General features: G+C 44.4%; 1 protein-coding gene across 7 annotated transcripts in view; it reads left to right on the top strand.

The window, feature by feature from the left end:
* Lpin (phosphatidate phosphatase LPIN) overlaps positions 1 to 15,518 on the top strand; it is a 108,543-nt gene that overhangs the window by 47,371 nt on the left and 45,654 nt on the right. Inside the window, exon 1 of one of the 7 annotated variants that reach the window (XR_011700650.1) lies at positions 12,254 to 12,451. The exons of 4 other annotated variants lie outside the window; for them this stretch is intronic. The gene's annotated coding sequence lies outside the window, so the exon portion shown is untranslated. Of the gene's footprint in view, positions 1 to 12,253; positions 12,452 to 15,518 lie in introns of those variants that run through there. 2 more of the 7 variants (XM_071584840.1, XM_071584846.1) reach the window with 2 other exon arrangements.

Here is a 15,518-nt window from a genome sequence, read left to right as displayed (position 1 = left end):
TTCTAACCCACTGTCCTTTCCTTTCCTTGTGTATTGTCTATTTCTCCTTTGGTGGGTGAAACAGCCCCCTGACGCCATCTCTTGGCTGAAAGAATCGGGGCGCTTGGCGACATATTAGACCCACGGATCTCAGGGTAAATTGACTATCCTCGATAGCTCAAGTGGTTAAGAGCATCCGCCCGGCAAGTGGAAAGATCCGGTGTTCGAGTCCCGGTTGAGGAAATATTTTTACTCTTGTGATCCGTTCGATTCCGCCTTCCCCACCTCTATTGTGTTCGTCCTTTATATGTGTTCCTATCCCTTTTCCTTATATCTGTTTCTGTATATATGAGTATTTATTCGCCGTTTGGCGGGATTTCGTGTTTGAATGTGTATATATATATATATATATATATATATATATATATATATATATATATATATATATATATATATATAAATTCTCTCCTGTCGTGCAACGATGGGGGTAATAATACATTTTCAACATCACTGCTAAAATGACAGCCTTCCAATTTATAATCCTTCAGATTTAATCCCTAATTTAGCCTTTGCTCCGAGAGTGGTTCCCGGCCTAGCTCCTCTAATATTTTGGATACGCTACTGAGTTTATCATAACAACGTTTTTCAAATCTAGCTCCTCTACGCTCCATGCGATCCAATGCGGTAATCAATCCAACTTCGTGAGGATCCCATTTTCTTGCAGCATATTCTAAATTAGGCCTAAACAGCGAAAGATAACATTTCTCTTTGACTTTTCATCACATTTACCTTGTACTCTTCTAATAAGTCCTGAATTTTTTGTTAGCTTGTCCACAAATTCCCCGCACCGAGGAGAGGTCGTGAGTGAGAAAGAGAGTTATTGTTCTATATGGTAATGATGATGCTTAGAACTTCTCCTGAGCCATTGGTCACATTCGCCGGCGAGTTCGCATGAAGTGCTCTCTCTCTCTCACTTTGCGATCATAGCTTATAGTAGATGGGGCTTGTGAAAAAGTCGAATAGAATGCATTTTTTATGTGCTTCATAGTAGTTTCCCTCGTTTACTTTTCATATCTTTGTGACCTAGCCTTTGCAGAAAAGATTGACAAATATTTGCGAACCAATGCCCAGAATGTTGCGCTTAAATGTACCGATTATATTTTGTTTTATGTGCCTGAAAGAAGCGCCGCTGGTGGCGGTGGTGTGTTGGCGTGAGCCCGGATCGCCTTTCTGATAACGCTCAACGCGACAGTGTCCCTTTCTTTGAGTGCCGCGACTCGACGATGAAAGATCATTGTGACGTAATACAAAGGTCGGCCTCTGTCGGAAGGCGTTAACTCCTATCGATGCAATGCCGCCTAAAACCCGGAAATAAAGCTGGAGAGCGAAAAAAAGTAATTTATTCAACTACCAGAATCGTCAACAGAAAAGTATTGGACGAGCCCATTATCCTGAGTACTTGTAAACTTACATTCGTTCATACTTGTCGGGTGGCAGTCTAGCCTTTGTTTTCGTCATCAGCCGAGTCATATTTTTCGAATTCTGTTGCCAACAACTTAGTTTCCTTCAATGCGTAGAAGAATGCACCAGAGCCGCGCGGAAGTAATGCACATCGTTGACAAAGTGTAATAAATTTTCATGTGAGGATTGCACTAGAGAGTGTCGCACCTTGAGCACCTGATTGCCATGCATGCATCGTAAATCGTATCCAAAATAAAAAAATGGAAAAGAAACTAGGATAGTGAATCGCAGAATGAAAGGTCAATGTTGTAATAATTTTCTCCATCTCGTTAGAATTGCTTTTTCCATCCATGTTATCGGAAGAATTACTTTTATACTTGTTCTTCAGTATCGTCAAGGATGGCTCTGAAGTGCTTCATTGTTTGTGATGGGCAGTCCTTATTTAAGATGGGGTGTGTCGTCATTTCCTTTCGAGGCCATTTTTTGGATGTTTCTCATTTTCGGAGTGAAACGTATTCACGGTTAATGGGAGGCGGCGTGTAACCCTTCGGGGCGAGGGAGTTCGCTCGCCAGCTCATTGCTCAAGGAGGAGGAATATTTACTGACGAGAGGCGTTTGGGAGTTGAGTTGGATTCTCTTGGTGGTTTTAGTCGATCGGAGATTGTGTATTTTAGAATTTAAAAAAACTTGCTTCCTATTGCTATTCTTCTTCGCCATGAACAACGGGAAATAGAATGATGTCCCTCCTGATTGACCAGGTTTGCCGCAAGACGTTGTAACGCCAGCAAACGGGCGGAGGCGTTGGTTGGAGCGATCGTACGCTTTCAGAGAATCATCTTCTCTTCCGCGCAGCTGACAAACTCCCGCGGTTTCCTGATTGACCCGCTGTGCATTTGCGTCGCATTCCAGGGGGGGGAACGAACGCCATCGCATTTGCGCAAATGGACGAAAAGTCAATCGTGTGCTCTTTCTGGTAGACTTTGATAACGGTAGGCTGCGTGCGTCTTTGTCAACCGACGGCTGCGTAATTTCGCGATCACTCGTCCTTGAGGCTGACTCTCCGCTTAGCTCTCTCGAGAATGTCAATAGTATACAGACGGATGTTTAAAACATCGAATGGGTCGACTGAAAGTCGTGATCAAGGTGGAAAAAAACTCAATGTGTCAACACGAGTGCGGAGAAGTCTTTCATTTTCTTTAAGGCAAATTCTTAGGGGCATCGAGCATCCTTGCTGTTACGTTGATTGAATCATTATCTCGATGTTAGGATAGGAAGGCGATTTCACTGAATCTCGACCTTTGCCTTATCGAGCATTCCAAGCAGTGGTTAACCTTGAAGATAGCTTTCTTATCCGTTCAAAATTTTGTGTTCAAGGGCGCTGTAGCTATTTTTGCAAATTCGCATTTGCTGATTTGTACTCGTTTAAGGCCACAACCTTGGTGTTTTTGTGATATTTAGCGGCCTGATACATTCTTTCAATAGACGGACGTATTGTTTGCTGTAAAACAATAGAGGAGTATACAAAATTTCCTTATGTTCGATTTAATCTCAGCCTTGCTGTCGTGGCTTTATGAGTCTATAAAAGTTTGTGATCAGTCGGGAGAAATTTTCCAGATCACCAGTGTGATTATTTACGTTAAGGTTTGCGGACGGAGTCCACGCTCTCCGACTCCCTCGTGCGATTACTGTTCGGAACACTTATAATGTGCTTATTTTCATTCTCCGCCTGAAATAAATATGAAACCAATCCATTCAGAATTCTCGTTGGCTGCCATTTAGGGTCACGGTTAAAATTCGACTTCCATCCGGATGAAATAAATCTGAGGAAACCCATTATCGTCTGTCAACCGCTAAAACGTTCTTCCAAATGCTTGCAACACCTATAAATCCCGCCTGGTTGCAAGACATAAAGACGATCCCCAGTTCCCCTATCATGACGCATGCAGGATGTGGATTCGAAATCGATTTTGTTATTCTTCTTTGAATTAACCTAGGAATCAGAAATTCTGCTGCAAATTCACTGCTAGCTTGCGGTTTGCTTTTGAGATTTTTACTTGAACGTTTGACCCCGAAGTGGGATCCGTAAATGTATCTCATCCAATGGCTAAGCTACACTTGAAGGGTTATTGTTCTCTCGTTGAGTTTAGATTGCGAAGAAGTTGGCGTAATTTTATGGACCAGCGATCTGTCGTCAAGGGGACCTATAACGCTGATTAATATTCATCATGGCGAGTGACCTCAAATGTGGAAAACACTCGAAATGAGGAGACAGGCACTCAATTAATTTAATTTTATTTAATCAACGTCACCAAACCGTAGTCACCCGATAGTGTCCAAAGCCGCCACCAGGACTCGAACCAGGACCCTCTGGTCAGTAGCCCAGCGCTCTATCCACAAGACTTCATGATGTTGCGAAGTAGAATTACATTTTGAACTTGAGTGGGTAAAACTGTTGATCACTTTAACTCGTGCGCACCCTCTTTCTATTTATTATGAAAGGGCATCAACAAATTTGTGGAGCTGTTTGATGGAATCCGCAGAGATCGATGATATTCGAACGTTGAGATAAAATTAAAAAAAAAAACTATCCGTTTTATTGAAGTCGCAGAAACAAAACTCATGCCCCACGCGCCCATGGCAACGCGCGTCGCATCAATTTCCATGGGGCCAGCTGCTCCTTTAATTGGAACCATTGCACCTGCCTCCTCCCTTAATGCGGAAGTGGGCCGTCTTTTGTTCTTGTTGCCTAAACCATCCCAACGCTGGTGCTCGAAACGTAATAAAAACTGCCGCGCCATTGAATACTGGGATAAGTTTCTTTTTGAGTCGGTGATCACTGCTTTGTGTCGGTTTCTCCATCAAGTACTACTTGACCTTCGACGCTTAAGATGGTCGCCAGTGGCAAATATTGATCAATAGATAAACCGAGTGAAGTGGGAAGCAGACTCAGGAGACCAGAGGATGTTTGTGTGTAGGCATTTCTTTATTGCTTAAGTATATGAGTATATCAAGAGGAATGTTTCTTATTCGAATAAGCGATTCTTTGCCCTAATGAAACCTTGGGTTTTCGTGGTAAGGATGTGACAGTGACCAACTCTCTCCCTCATCTATTGACCTAAATAGCTGTCTATGCAATTCTTCTTGGAGGGAAAAATAAAAACGAACTATTCGTGCTGCTTGAAAGAATTCGGAGATTGGTCGGAGGTTGAAACTTTTCCCCCTTCACGTGATATTCGCTACGGTGAAGTTCTTTAACATCTAATCGTAATTCCTAACATACGAACGGCTCCCCTTTCGACCAACTTTGAGCGAACACCTGCGTTGAAGGGACGGAGAAATTTAATCAATATTGACTGATATATAAGAGAGATGACAATATTGACGCGCAAGAGACCATTTATTCACCATGGCATCAGTGAATGCGAAATCCTCGGAATTATTATTTATTTGGTATAAATGCGGAAACAGCCCTTTTCGACCTTTTATTTATTTTATTTATTTTATTTAATCAGTATAAGTCCGAAAACAGCGCATTCTGGCCTTTACATCGAACTATTAACAACGATAACAATGATCACATTTACAAACACCCAAGCCCTAGGTGGAGAAAAACTCACCCAGGCGGGAATCGAACCCGCGACCCTTGGAATGGCAGACGAGGACGTTACCCCGTCGCCACCGGGGTCGGCAAATCGGAATGAACAACAAAATTTGAATCGGATGAACAACAAAAACGAGTGCAAACTTCCAAGCCCGAGATGGAGGAGAACCCACCCACCTATGAAGGGATCGAACCCGTGACCTCTGATTTGGTGGGCTGAGGACTCGCCGCCTGGTCGAAAGTTCAGACCTCGGTGCCATCGCGTACATTTCTCATCGTTGAAGAGCGTTCGTTTGGCCAAAACGCGCTTAGCGGATGACTCCGTTGACAGCTAATGTCGCGGCATCTCCCGCTCTTTCTTGGAAAGCGTTTGACTCTGAGTCAATTTTGTGGGATCAGGGTCAAGACGGTGGCGGACTTGGATAGCCGCGACTTCACCCACGCTCGCTTGGTCGCCTGAGCTTCCTGGGATCCCGCTTGTGGCGCAGAGAAAGGATCCTTCGCCCCACGTTCAAGTTAGGATTCCGTAGTCCGTAGGGCTTGTCGTGAGGGCCAGCCAAACCTCCCCGCCTATCTTACCCTCGTCTCTCACGGTGGTTGGTGCCTGTTGCCCTTCGCACCGCTCTCGTATGGGATTGATATTAGGGCGATTCACGTAAAATCCTTGAAAGAGTACTAAATTTCAAGGGGATCGGAATGGTGCGGTGGCTAGCGTATTGGCTTCCCACCCAGAGGCTTTCGATGCCTGGAGACGGCAGATAAGATATCGTATTTTTCAGAGGTATCCCGATCCCTACTTGAGGTACTTTGTGGAGGGCACTTTGAGTGAGTGCGCCGTCCGTCGGATGGGACGTTAAACTGCGGTCGCCTCCCCAAGTAACTACTAATGCTACTAAAATTTCAAATTTGTGTCCCACTGTCCTGTTAGTCGGCAGATGGCCATGTTTCGATGACTGTACCGCAGTAGCATGATGCCAGAAAGCTACAATGGTGTACGTAGACATGGCAGTTGTATTTGTAACACGCACCGCGGAAGAGCAGCATTTTCTCATTTGTTTGTTGAATAGTTAAAGGGAGAAACTTCGAAATTCGTTAACGCATAAAAATTGTTGATTCATCTCTGTCCCTCCAACAAGTTTACAGGTGAACTAGACAGTTCCTGAACGACATCACTCCTCCAAGAGACTCCCCTTGACCAGGTCGGGCACACCAAGTATCCACACCATTGACCTTAGTAGCAGTTAAAGTCATAGCTTTTCTAGAGGTATCGTCAACTTCAAAAGTACTGGAACATTTCGATTGAACACCATGGAGAGTACATGTGAAATTAATTTAACTGAAAATCTTTTTTATTCAAGTAATTACGAGGTTGAAAATATGTGTACATGTTCAAGTTTCAAGGTTTTCCTTTCAATATCCCTAGATGGGTCAAAAAGTATAAAATGCCTGATTTTAAGTTATTTCAGAAAAATAAAATTCCCAATTAGTCGCCGTGGATTGTGAAGACCGTATCATGTTTCCTGGATGACGAAGAGGCTCGACACTGTTTGTGTAATCGGCGTCCTGAAATTTGGGAAAACCGGGCGGTGGGGTTGTTCCCGGTTCTTTAATGGCGCCTGTTTCAGGTGGCGTGATGTTCGGGCGTGCGATTGCGAGCGCTCGTCGGTAGCATGCATACTACGTACACATCATCACCGCCACGCTCCTCGTCATCGCGACTCGTTCTCTGGAAGTGTTCGGGGGAGGAGGGGGCGAGCCCCGGGGGAGGGGAGGGGAGTGGAAGTCCGGCCGGGGCAGGCTCTGAGGGAGGGAGGCCACGGCAAGGACTGAAGATCACGTTTTTCATGCGGTTCACCGACCCTCAACCCTATCTCTGCGGTCGAGTATGATCCCATTGGCCGAGGATGCAAAGACCCTTATCATTTCAGATAAAATCTCTTGCATAAATTGGAAGGACGCCTCTTTAGCGCGACGTTGATGAAAATGGCAAGAGAGATCGTATCAATAAAATTATAGAGATTAAGAGTAGAACAGATAGGTTTAAGATACAATTTTTTCCTTGAAATATAAGGTATCAGAATAACATTGTCCGACCGCGGAAGGGTCATTTTCGGGTAAACATTAGTCTGGTGTGTATTCACCCCCTGCCACGCACCCTAGCGGTGCAGGATTGCAGGGTATACATAAATAAAGAAATAAATCGTTCTATGGCGTTTACGTGCTTGCCTTGTGTTCCATCGGTGTCAACCTGCACATTTGCGTTAATTATGCTTGGTGTTGGCAATGATGATGTATGGTATAAACTCACAAACACTGCACGCTATCAAGAGCAGTGATCACGTCTGAAACACGAACTGGTATTTATAGTTATTTCATTCTGTTTAAATTCGCCTTCGTGTGTGGAAATAATTAGTTGAGCAGTCGTTTGCGTGCAAGTGGGTCGAAATTCCCTTTCGATAATGGTTCTCCTACTCTCGCGAAAAGCAAAGTGTAATTTCAGAAGACATGACTGCTGATTCTAACATGGTTGCTTTGATCTCCGCTTGAAAATGTCAGTCTTCAGTTTCTGTTCGAAATTGACCTCCTTCCAGTTTGCCTCCGGTGAACACTGCCAATGTTACCCGCATTGGTTCTAGTTTCGTGGTTTCGTTTGATTTCGTGGCGTGTTCCGGCGTACAAATGTGTTTAAAGCTTTGAGCGACCAGCCAAAAGACGGCTCGTTAATCGCCGTACCTTAGTTGCCCTCTTTTCGACACGCGGCCAAATCATTCGTGTGGGAAATGATGAAAAGTAGCAAGAAGTCCTCGCTTCCGGTCACTTAACGTGTAGTGCGTTGGGGAAGTTACTGGAAATTGATTTTCCCGTCTCCCGTGAGTCGCCAGTCTATTTATACTTATTTTGAAAAAGGTTTGGTGGGAGAGCTGAAGTGGATTCCCGCGGAAGTCAACCCCCCCCCCCCCCGAGTTCGGAGAGGGGCCTCTTCCCGTTGGCGCGTTGGCAAAAGTATAGATGTGGAGAAGGTGCGGCTCGATCGAAATGCATAGGCCGGATGGCCTGTCGCGGAATAGCCGGGTCATTCTCTAAAACCGGCGTGTCGGGTCGCGACGGATATTTAAGGGTAGTCAATCGGACGACGGAACGTGGCCCGATGGTAGAGGCGTGCGTGACCTCTGGATCCGTATTGACCGTGCCGCAGGTCGTGTTTTTATCCTTGAGAAACAAACATCTTTCGCTTTGCATTATCGTGTGGATCCTCATGTTCGGCTTGGCTTTGAAGAAATAATCTGCTGGTTACCTCTTCCGCTGCATTGGAAGGTAGACTACGGAACACGCTGTAATATTTTTGTCTCCATACTATGTTCCATCAATCTTCTATTGTAGTCGAAATTCAGCGAAATTAAAGTGCGCGTGTGCGTGTGTCCGCGCGCAATCAAAAGAATACTATATGAGTCGCCACGAAGCATTGCATGGGCATTGCAGAAGAGGCTATTATTACCTATGTTTTGGTGGCTGGTCTATATTCTGCTCCCGATGATCAAAGTAATAGCTTTAGAGGCACTTGCAAACCTATTAATAACTTGGATATTCCTATTGCAAGAGTAATTGTTTGGGTGTAATAAAGAGTGATTGTGATATTTCATGGAATGTATTTATCGTTCATTTAGTTTGTTAGAAATCTTATCAGATCCTTGTAGTAAAACACTTCTAAAGGAATATCTCTTAGCCTGAAAATGATCCGTACATTATTTATTTGTGTATTTTTCTTTTGGGAACACCAAAATAAACTACCTTGTATCGTTAACGGCGTTTTATTACTTCGATGGTCATGAAATTGAATTCGATTTGTATTTATTGTTGAAAACATAATGTTTATTCTTTGAGCATCTTTTACTGGGTGGTTCATTTAAATGTTTGATGAATAGTCGATGATTTGCCTGGAGTGTTAAAGTGTTTTAGGACGTGATTCGTCTCACACTTTAGGCCAAGTCGCGTCGTTTTCCATCATCGATTGCTGAGTATCCAAAAAGTTGATTTTCATATTTTTCTCACTCCCCTTTGAAACGCTGAAACTTGAGAGAATAAGTCTCCGATAATTCTGTTCAAAACGCCAACTGATGGGTAAATAGCCAGCCTAGTAAATCATTGGGACGGAAGTTAAGCTTTGAGATTCCGAAGCGTGGAGATGTGATTTTCAGACTACACAAGTTGTGGTTGATTCTTACGAGGTTGTTTCTATTTGTTTGTATCGTGGAAACGTGTGTCTCAATCTAAAGTTGACGGTCACAAAGTGATACCCTTCTTTTCGTTATAACTTATTCTGGGATCTGTTTTTTTAATAACGTCACTCGAACTCAAAGAGTTAATAATTAATTCAGGTAGTTTTGCTTTGAAAGAAACACTAGCGATCATAAACAATCTGTGATTAGGTGACGCAGGACGGGGAATTGGAAAAGGATGACCAAGTGCTACCACCGATGAAATGAAGCTTAGCAGTTCATGAATGATTTTACACTAATCGCAAAACTTCGAACGTCAAGAAGCAAAGTTTTAGCCGGCCTTATCGGTGGAGTATTGTCGTCTGCATCTGAGTCATTGCATCCGAAGTGGATATTCAGGACTGTTCACTCTCGAGGTGGTTGGAACGCGATTTGGATTTTCCTCCTTTCTCAATTTTGTGGAGTTAAATATTGTTCGGCGACATCAAATGCTTGTTGAGAACTTACGACCATTAAATCCTTGTTGAGAATCTTCAAGAAGGCCATCGTTTCTTTTTTAGGCTGACAAAATGAGGTCCCCATTCCCATCATTACCGCGATAATTCGTCATAATTACTTAGTCCGCCTCTTGAATAATGTCCAAAGTTTCTCATCTTTTCGCTGGCGGAAGTTGGACGGGGAAGTTATTATTTCTCCAGCGTATTATTTCCTTCTTGTTTATTTGTAGGTACTATAGTGAGATTTAGTATATCTCTAGAGATGATGCACTGCCGTAACTTATAAGCCTGATAAAAAATTTGGACAGCGAAAACAAATGTGATTTTTATCGATAAAAACCCGGAAAGAATTGAATAATTATCTTTATTTGCGAACCTTAGGCTTTGAGGAATTAGTGAGTGTGTCATATGAAACTCTATTTTCACTTTAAAACATTTTCGATGGGTATCCTTTCTATTTACTCACTCAGAAATGACTTTAAAATTTGGGCTATTTTATTGGTTTTCCCATTCAGGGAAGTGGGCATCTCACGTTACCGGGAAAATCATTTTTTGCAACGTGAAGGATAACGGAAAAGTACCTTCGTCATTCCTATATTATGGACAGTGTTAATATAAAGATTATTTAAAAAATATTGATCATAACAGTAATTAATTTCGTATAAAACATGAAATATGTATCCTTTGGTTGCCCTGCTATCGCTACGGATTATTCTCTTCGTTTCCCGGTTGTTCTCATCAATTATCTGATCACACTTTCGTATTCGCCATTACAGTTAATTTGTACCATTTGGGACGTAAATTGCCTGTTATAATAATAATAATAATTATTATTATTATAACAGGCAATTTACGTCCCAAATGGTACACATTAACTGTTATTAATAATAATTATTATTATCAAAAATACACATGTGCTGATAGACATTGTCAGGTGGCACACAAGTCCCAAATAATCGCAAAAGATAATACATAAAACCAGACTTCAAAACACAAATCTCTTTGACAAAACAAGCGAATCCCCATCCCATTTACAACCATTAATCAGCAAGAAAAAAAGATAAATTTAAAAAATTAAGCTATCACATAAAAAACAATACACCACACATCAATCAAATTATTACATATATGCCTTACATCTATTCTTAAAAGTATACACTGTGTTAGGAAAGGGCTCGAATATCTTTGCAGGTAAGGTGTTTCACTCAACAATTGTTCTGTTTAGAAAAGAATTTTTTTTATCTGTTCTCTGTGCCCGGCATTTTATCTTAAATTTGTGATCATTTTTCCCTATAAAATTTGGGTCCCCCGCCTCTTTCCTAAGATCTGCCCAAGCTTTCTCCCTCTTCAGAATTCGGAACATTCCACCAAGTCTGCTTACTTTCCTTCTAGTTTGTAGAGGTTCCCAGCCCAGCGTTTCTAGCATGTCAGACACATCCTCCTATGCTTCCCCAGTACATATCGGGCAGCCTTTCTTTGCACCTTTTCCAGTTCTTTAATGTTTACTTCCGCCAAATAAATAAAAAAATTAATGATTCACAAACGTTATAATTTTTGGTCTGGGGAATGGGGATGTTGGGTTTCGCGGTAATGTTTTGTCAGTGCCCGCCAAGTGTATGTACAACTTCGCGCGGAGGTGCCCCGTGTTGGCTGCTGAAAAATTCCCATTCCAACTTCCTTTTTTCTATATGGTTACATTGGGGTGGAGAAAAAAGCTTCTGCAAAACGAGTTTTTATAGGTCTTTGGTCGAAAATGTCTGGCATTTAACGGGTCAGTTAGATTAGATATGCCTGCACCAAATGGTGGCGGACGTTGGGATCACATTTTTCAAGTTGAAAATTCCACTGAATATAAATTTCCTAAATTTCAAAATTCCTAAATAATTAGTGTACACAACGTCTTTTCTTCCAGAAAAATATTTGAAATGGATAAGGGATTTTAGCGAATCGAAAATTAATATCACCCGTTGCCAGGGGGAGGCCAATGTTAATCTTGAAGAACGTCTAATGAATTTTCTTTAAAAAAAATATTTTTGTTTTATCAAGGCCGTGAATATTCTCACGGAAGCAATCCAGTCCCGATTTCTCGCAACCTTTCAGCCAATCCTACGCCAAATCAGTCTGAAACCTTTGAAAACATTTCGGTGCACCCTGAAAATTACGAATTGGACTTATCGAATTATTTCAAATACCTAAGTATACCCGTGCGTTGACTGGAATTGTCTTTCCTGCGTCGTAGCACCTCACGTCATTCATGGGTCTCGAATACCCTTCAACCCCGCCTAACCCATGTGCCCTCGTGTGTGTGGAGGGCTGCGCCTCACCCCTTTCGTCACCCTCCCTTCTCCGTCGTCCCCCCGCCCCCGCAGGGTGCCGCCACTCTCCCCTCACCCCATCCGGCGGCCGATACGACATCTCACTCCGGCTCGTCACGTGACGCGCCGCCCTCCAATCCGCCGCCTGCTCGCTTCCTCGCAGCCGCAGTGTCCCTCCGGCACCCCGAGGAGGTGCTCGACCGACCGACCGACCGTCTTGCTCTCCTGCCTCGCCCCCTTCCCCCCTCCTCGCCGGATCCCATCTCTTCTGGTGCTCTCGCTCATCACGGAGGAACTTCACCTCTACCGTCCCGCTCGCCTCCATCAGAATCTACACAGACTTGGCGTCTCTCTGCTCCCTTTCCGACTCGCTTCTTACAGGTACGCCTCCCCCGTTCTCGACGGCATCGCTCCTCCTTCCCACCCTTAGCTCATTTCTCTCTCGAGGATCGCGTCATTCCTTCTGTGTCTAAAGCCGATTTCATTCTTCGAGGGACGAAGTATTTAAGTACGCTCCCTTTTGCGGCGCGCTTGTGGGCTTCCATCCGGGAAGGTTGCACACCGATCTGATCTCCAAAGCGTTGCTTCTCCGAGGCATGTGCGATTGATAAGAATCTGAACTACAATTTCGTGACTGTTTTGTTCATAACAGTTCGATTGGCGAGGCCGCCATTGCTGATGGCTGAGCATCCGCCGGTGTGGACCGTGTTTTTTAGGCGTAAATGTATTGAGAGACTTGACTCCTCGGTCGAAACGTCGCGTGTAAAAACGTAAGAAGGAACCTGGGTGAATTTTGCAGCCAAGGAAAGGATAACTTTATCTAGCGGAAATCGAGTGTGATTGTTTGTGTGTATGTATGTGCGCCAATGTCCCTGTGTCGTATTCTTAGTGCCAAGTATGGAGTGTGTTGATGTATTTTTGTGTGTTTTATTGCTACCCCGTACTTGACTCATCGGAGGACCTTTACGGGCCCCCTTCATACACACTCGCCATGCTTTTTTTATCGACTACTGCAGTATTTCCATGGTTTTGCCTCCATTTGCCACTCGCCAGATCCTTTATCCCTTTCATAATCACTTGTCGTTAGCGATGGGATGCGTGCGCGAAACGCTCGGGTGATTTGTTTTCTTAATCCTCCGGGGGAAGGCGAGTGAGTCGCTTTTGCGTTATCGGGAAAACCCCTGGCGAGGATCGCTCGCCTGCACCCTGCCCCCGTCTCTCAGCAGAGGGCTTCGCTTCTGCGGTAAAGCTCTCTCCATCGATCGCCTCTTCTCCTCCCTCCCCACCCTCGACGAAGGAGCCGACCCCTCGTCGCCGGCGAGAGAATGAGCCGAACCACTCCCTCGTGAATTTCCCTTAGCCCAGTTTTTTGGTTGTCCCTCGTTGAACCGAGTTTGTGTGATCGTCTGGCCGAAAGAGGGCGGGGTCAGGGACCCGTCGACCCTCTCCGGGTCCTTTAATAATAATGCGGGAAAAAAAGCTTTTCTTCTCCTCACCCATCGCTAAACAGATTTGCATATTAGGATCGGGAGAGTAGGGCGGGCAGGATTGCAAGTCAGGTGGCGAATGACCGCGACAGTGGATATTTTTTAAGCAAAAGGCGTGAATCTTTCTCCCTAAAGTACAACATCTAAAACCTTAGGGATGTGTAAATAATTGATTATTTATTTATTCCCAGAAGACTCACTTGTCTCAGCAGATTCATTTTTTCGCGTTTGCTCATGAAGAAGTTATATAGTTCGTGGGATCGACATCGACATGAGAGCACTTCATAAAATAAAATAAAAAGGCTTTTGCTATTTATTTCAAACAGTGGAAGTTCTATTGCATGTTTGATGGAAGTAAGAATACGAACGAAGGTTTCAGAGGTCTTGAATTTGGCGCATTAATTTATAAAGGCGTGTATTGCAGTGAAATGTCGGTCGATTACTGTGGAAATAAACTCTCATTAGTCTGCATTGTGTCCGTCGTGACGGCACTCTGCTCTCCTATCCTTCTTCTTATATACTTTTTTTTATTTATTTCTTCGTTTTCGGAGCGAAGCGCCCGATCTCAATTTAAGGATCGATTTTACCCATTTAATGCTTTTGGGAAGGGAAGAGAATGTTAAATTTCAGCTGGAAATTATCGAGCTACGCCCCGCGCATGTTTTCATTCTCTTCTCTCTTCCGTGGGACGGTTTGGTACGTTTCGTCGCAATCCAACCACGAATGTAGCAAATCCCATAGCAATAACGGATCAAGGGGCGGTCCAACTGAGCAGCTGCCAGGGGCGTCGAGCAATAGGTGCCTATAAAGGATGACTGGTGTGCATAAATGAGAAACAAACGCAGCTGAAAAGGCGATGGAGTATTGCCTGTAGAATATTTTCATCTGGAAAATGTCAGCGATGACTGGGATACATCAAATAATCAATTTTCGAATTCAGTTTGTCCGTCATTTTGAATAATGATGGTCTCCCACGTGAAATGCATCAGGTCACCTCTAATCCGAAATGACAGGCATGTCGGAGTCCTCTCAGTTGCATCAACTCGTTTACACAGAAGGAAAGTGAAAGGAAATGCTCTCCTCCTCGCCCACGAGCCTGGATCGAATCCTGTCGGCCAGGATTCTCGGTGTCGCATCGATGATAGCCTCCAGGTCGGCCACCACTCCCATTTCACTAGTTTTCACTCCCCAATTCTCTTACGCCTTTGGTTATGCAAAAGAGGGCCCCCCTTCCCCTGCCGGAAAGAGAAGATCCCCTTTATCCGCCCCTTTCAAGTTTCGACCCTCCGCTCCGCCCCACCACCCCCAACCCCTTTCGCTTCTAAACTTCCGCTTTCGGCCGCCCCGGACTCCGTAGTGCTCTCGCTGGCCTCTGCTCCATACTTTCCCCTCGGACGAATATTATTTCCGCTGCAGTCATAAGTAGTTAATAGTCTGAATGCTTTCAATGAGCGCCCGAGAATTCCATGAACCTGAGCCATACGTATCCCACTCCTGTCAGATGGCCCAACGTGGACGTTTATAAGGGGGGCCCTAAATAGTCGGGTTCAGCAGCCGTGCCGTGGTGCTCGTCACCGAGGAGTCACCATGGGCCGTGGGGGATTGGCCTGGGTTCACAATCCTTTCGGAGCCGCCACCAAACTCCCCCAAAATCAAATCTCCCGCACTTGTTTCATTTCAACGGTATAAACCGGTTTCTCACATCGGTCGTTCATTATTCTACTTCCCAAAGAGCTCCCGATTCCGGTCTTTCGCCTGTCTGGCGTAACATAGGACTGCGTCCCGCCCGCCCGCCCGACCTACCTCACTGCATCACCCTGGCAATCAATCAATAAATCCCATCATCCTTAAACTTCTCCCTGCCTGGCTTCAGAAGAAGGATGAATCCCCACTTCGCTCTCCCCTTCCGTTCCCCCCGGAACGATTCCTTCCTCCTGTGGGGGGGGGGGCTCTGGAGGGCA

The sequence above is a fragment of the Hetaerina americana genome, unplaced genomic scaffold, assembly GCF_022747635.1.
Source record: "Hetaerina americana unplaced genomic scaffold, ioHetAmer1.1.p SCAF_2, whole genome shotgun sequence".
Classification (NCBI taxonomy): Eukaryota; Metazoa; Arthropoda; class Insecta; order Odonata; family Calopterygidae; genus Hetaerina; species Hetaerina americana.
The sequence above is the reverse complement of the archived record's forward strand: the minus strand, read 5'-3'. Positions and strand labels throughout refer to the sequence as shown.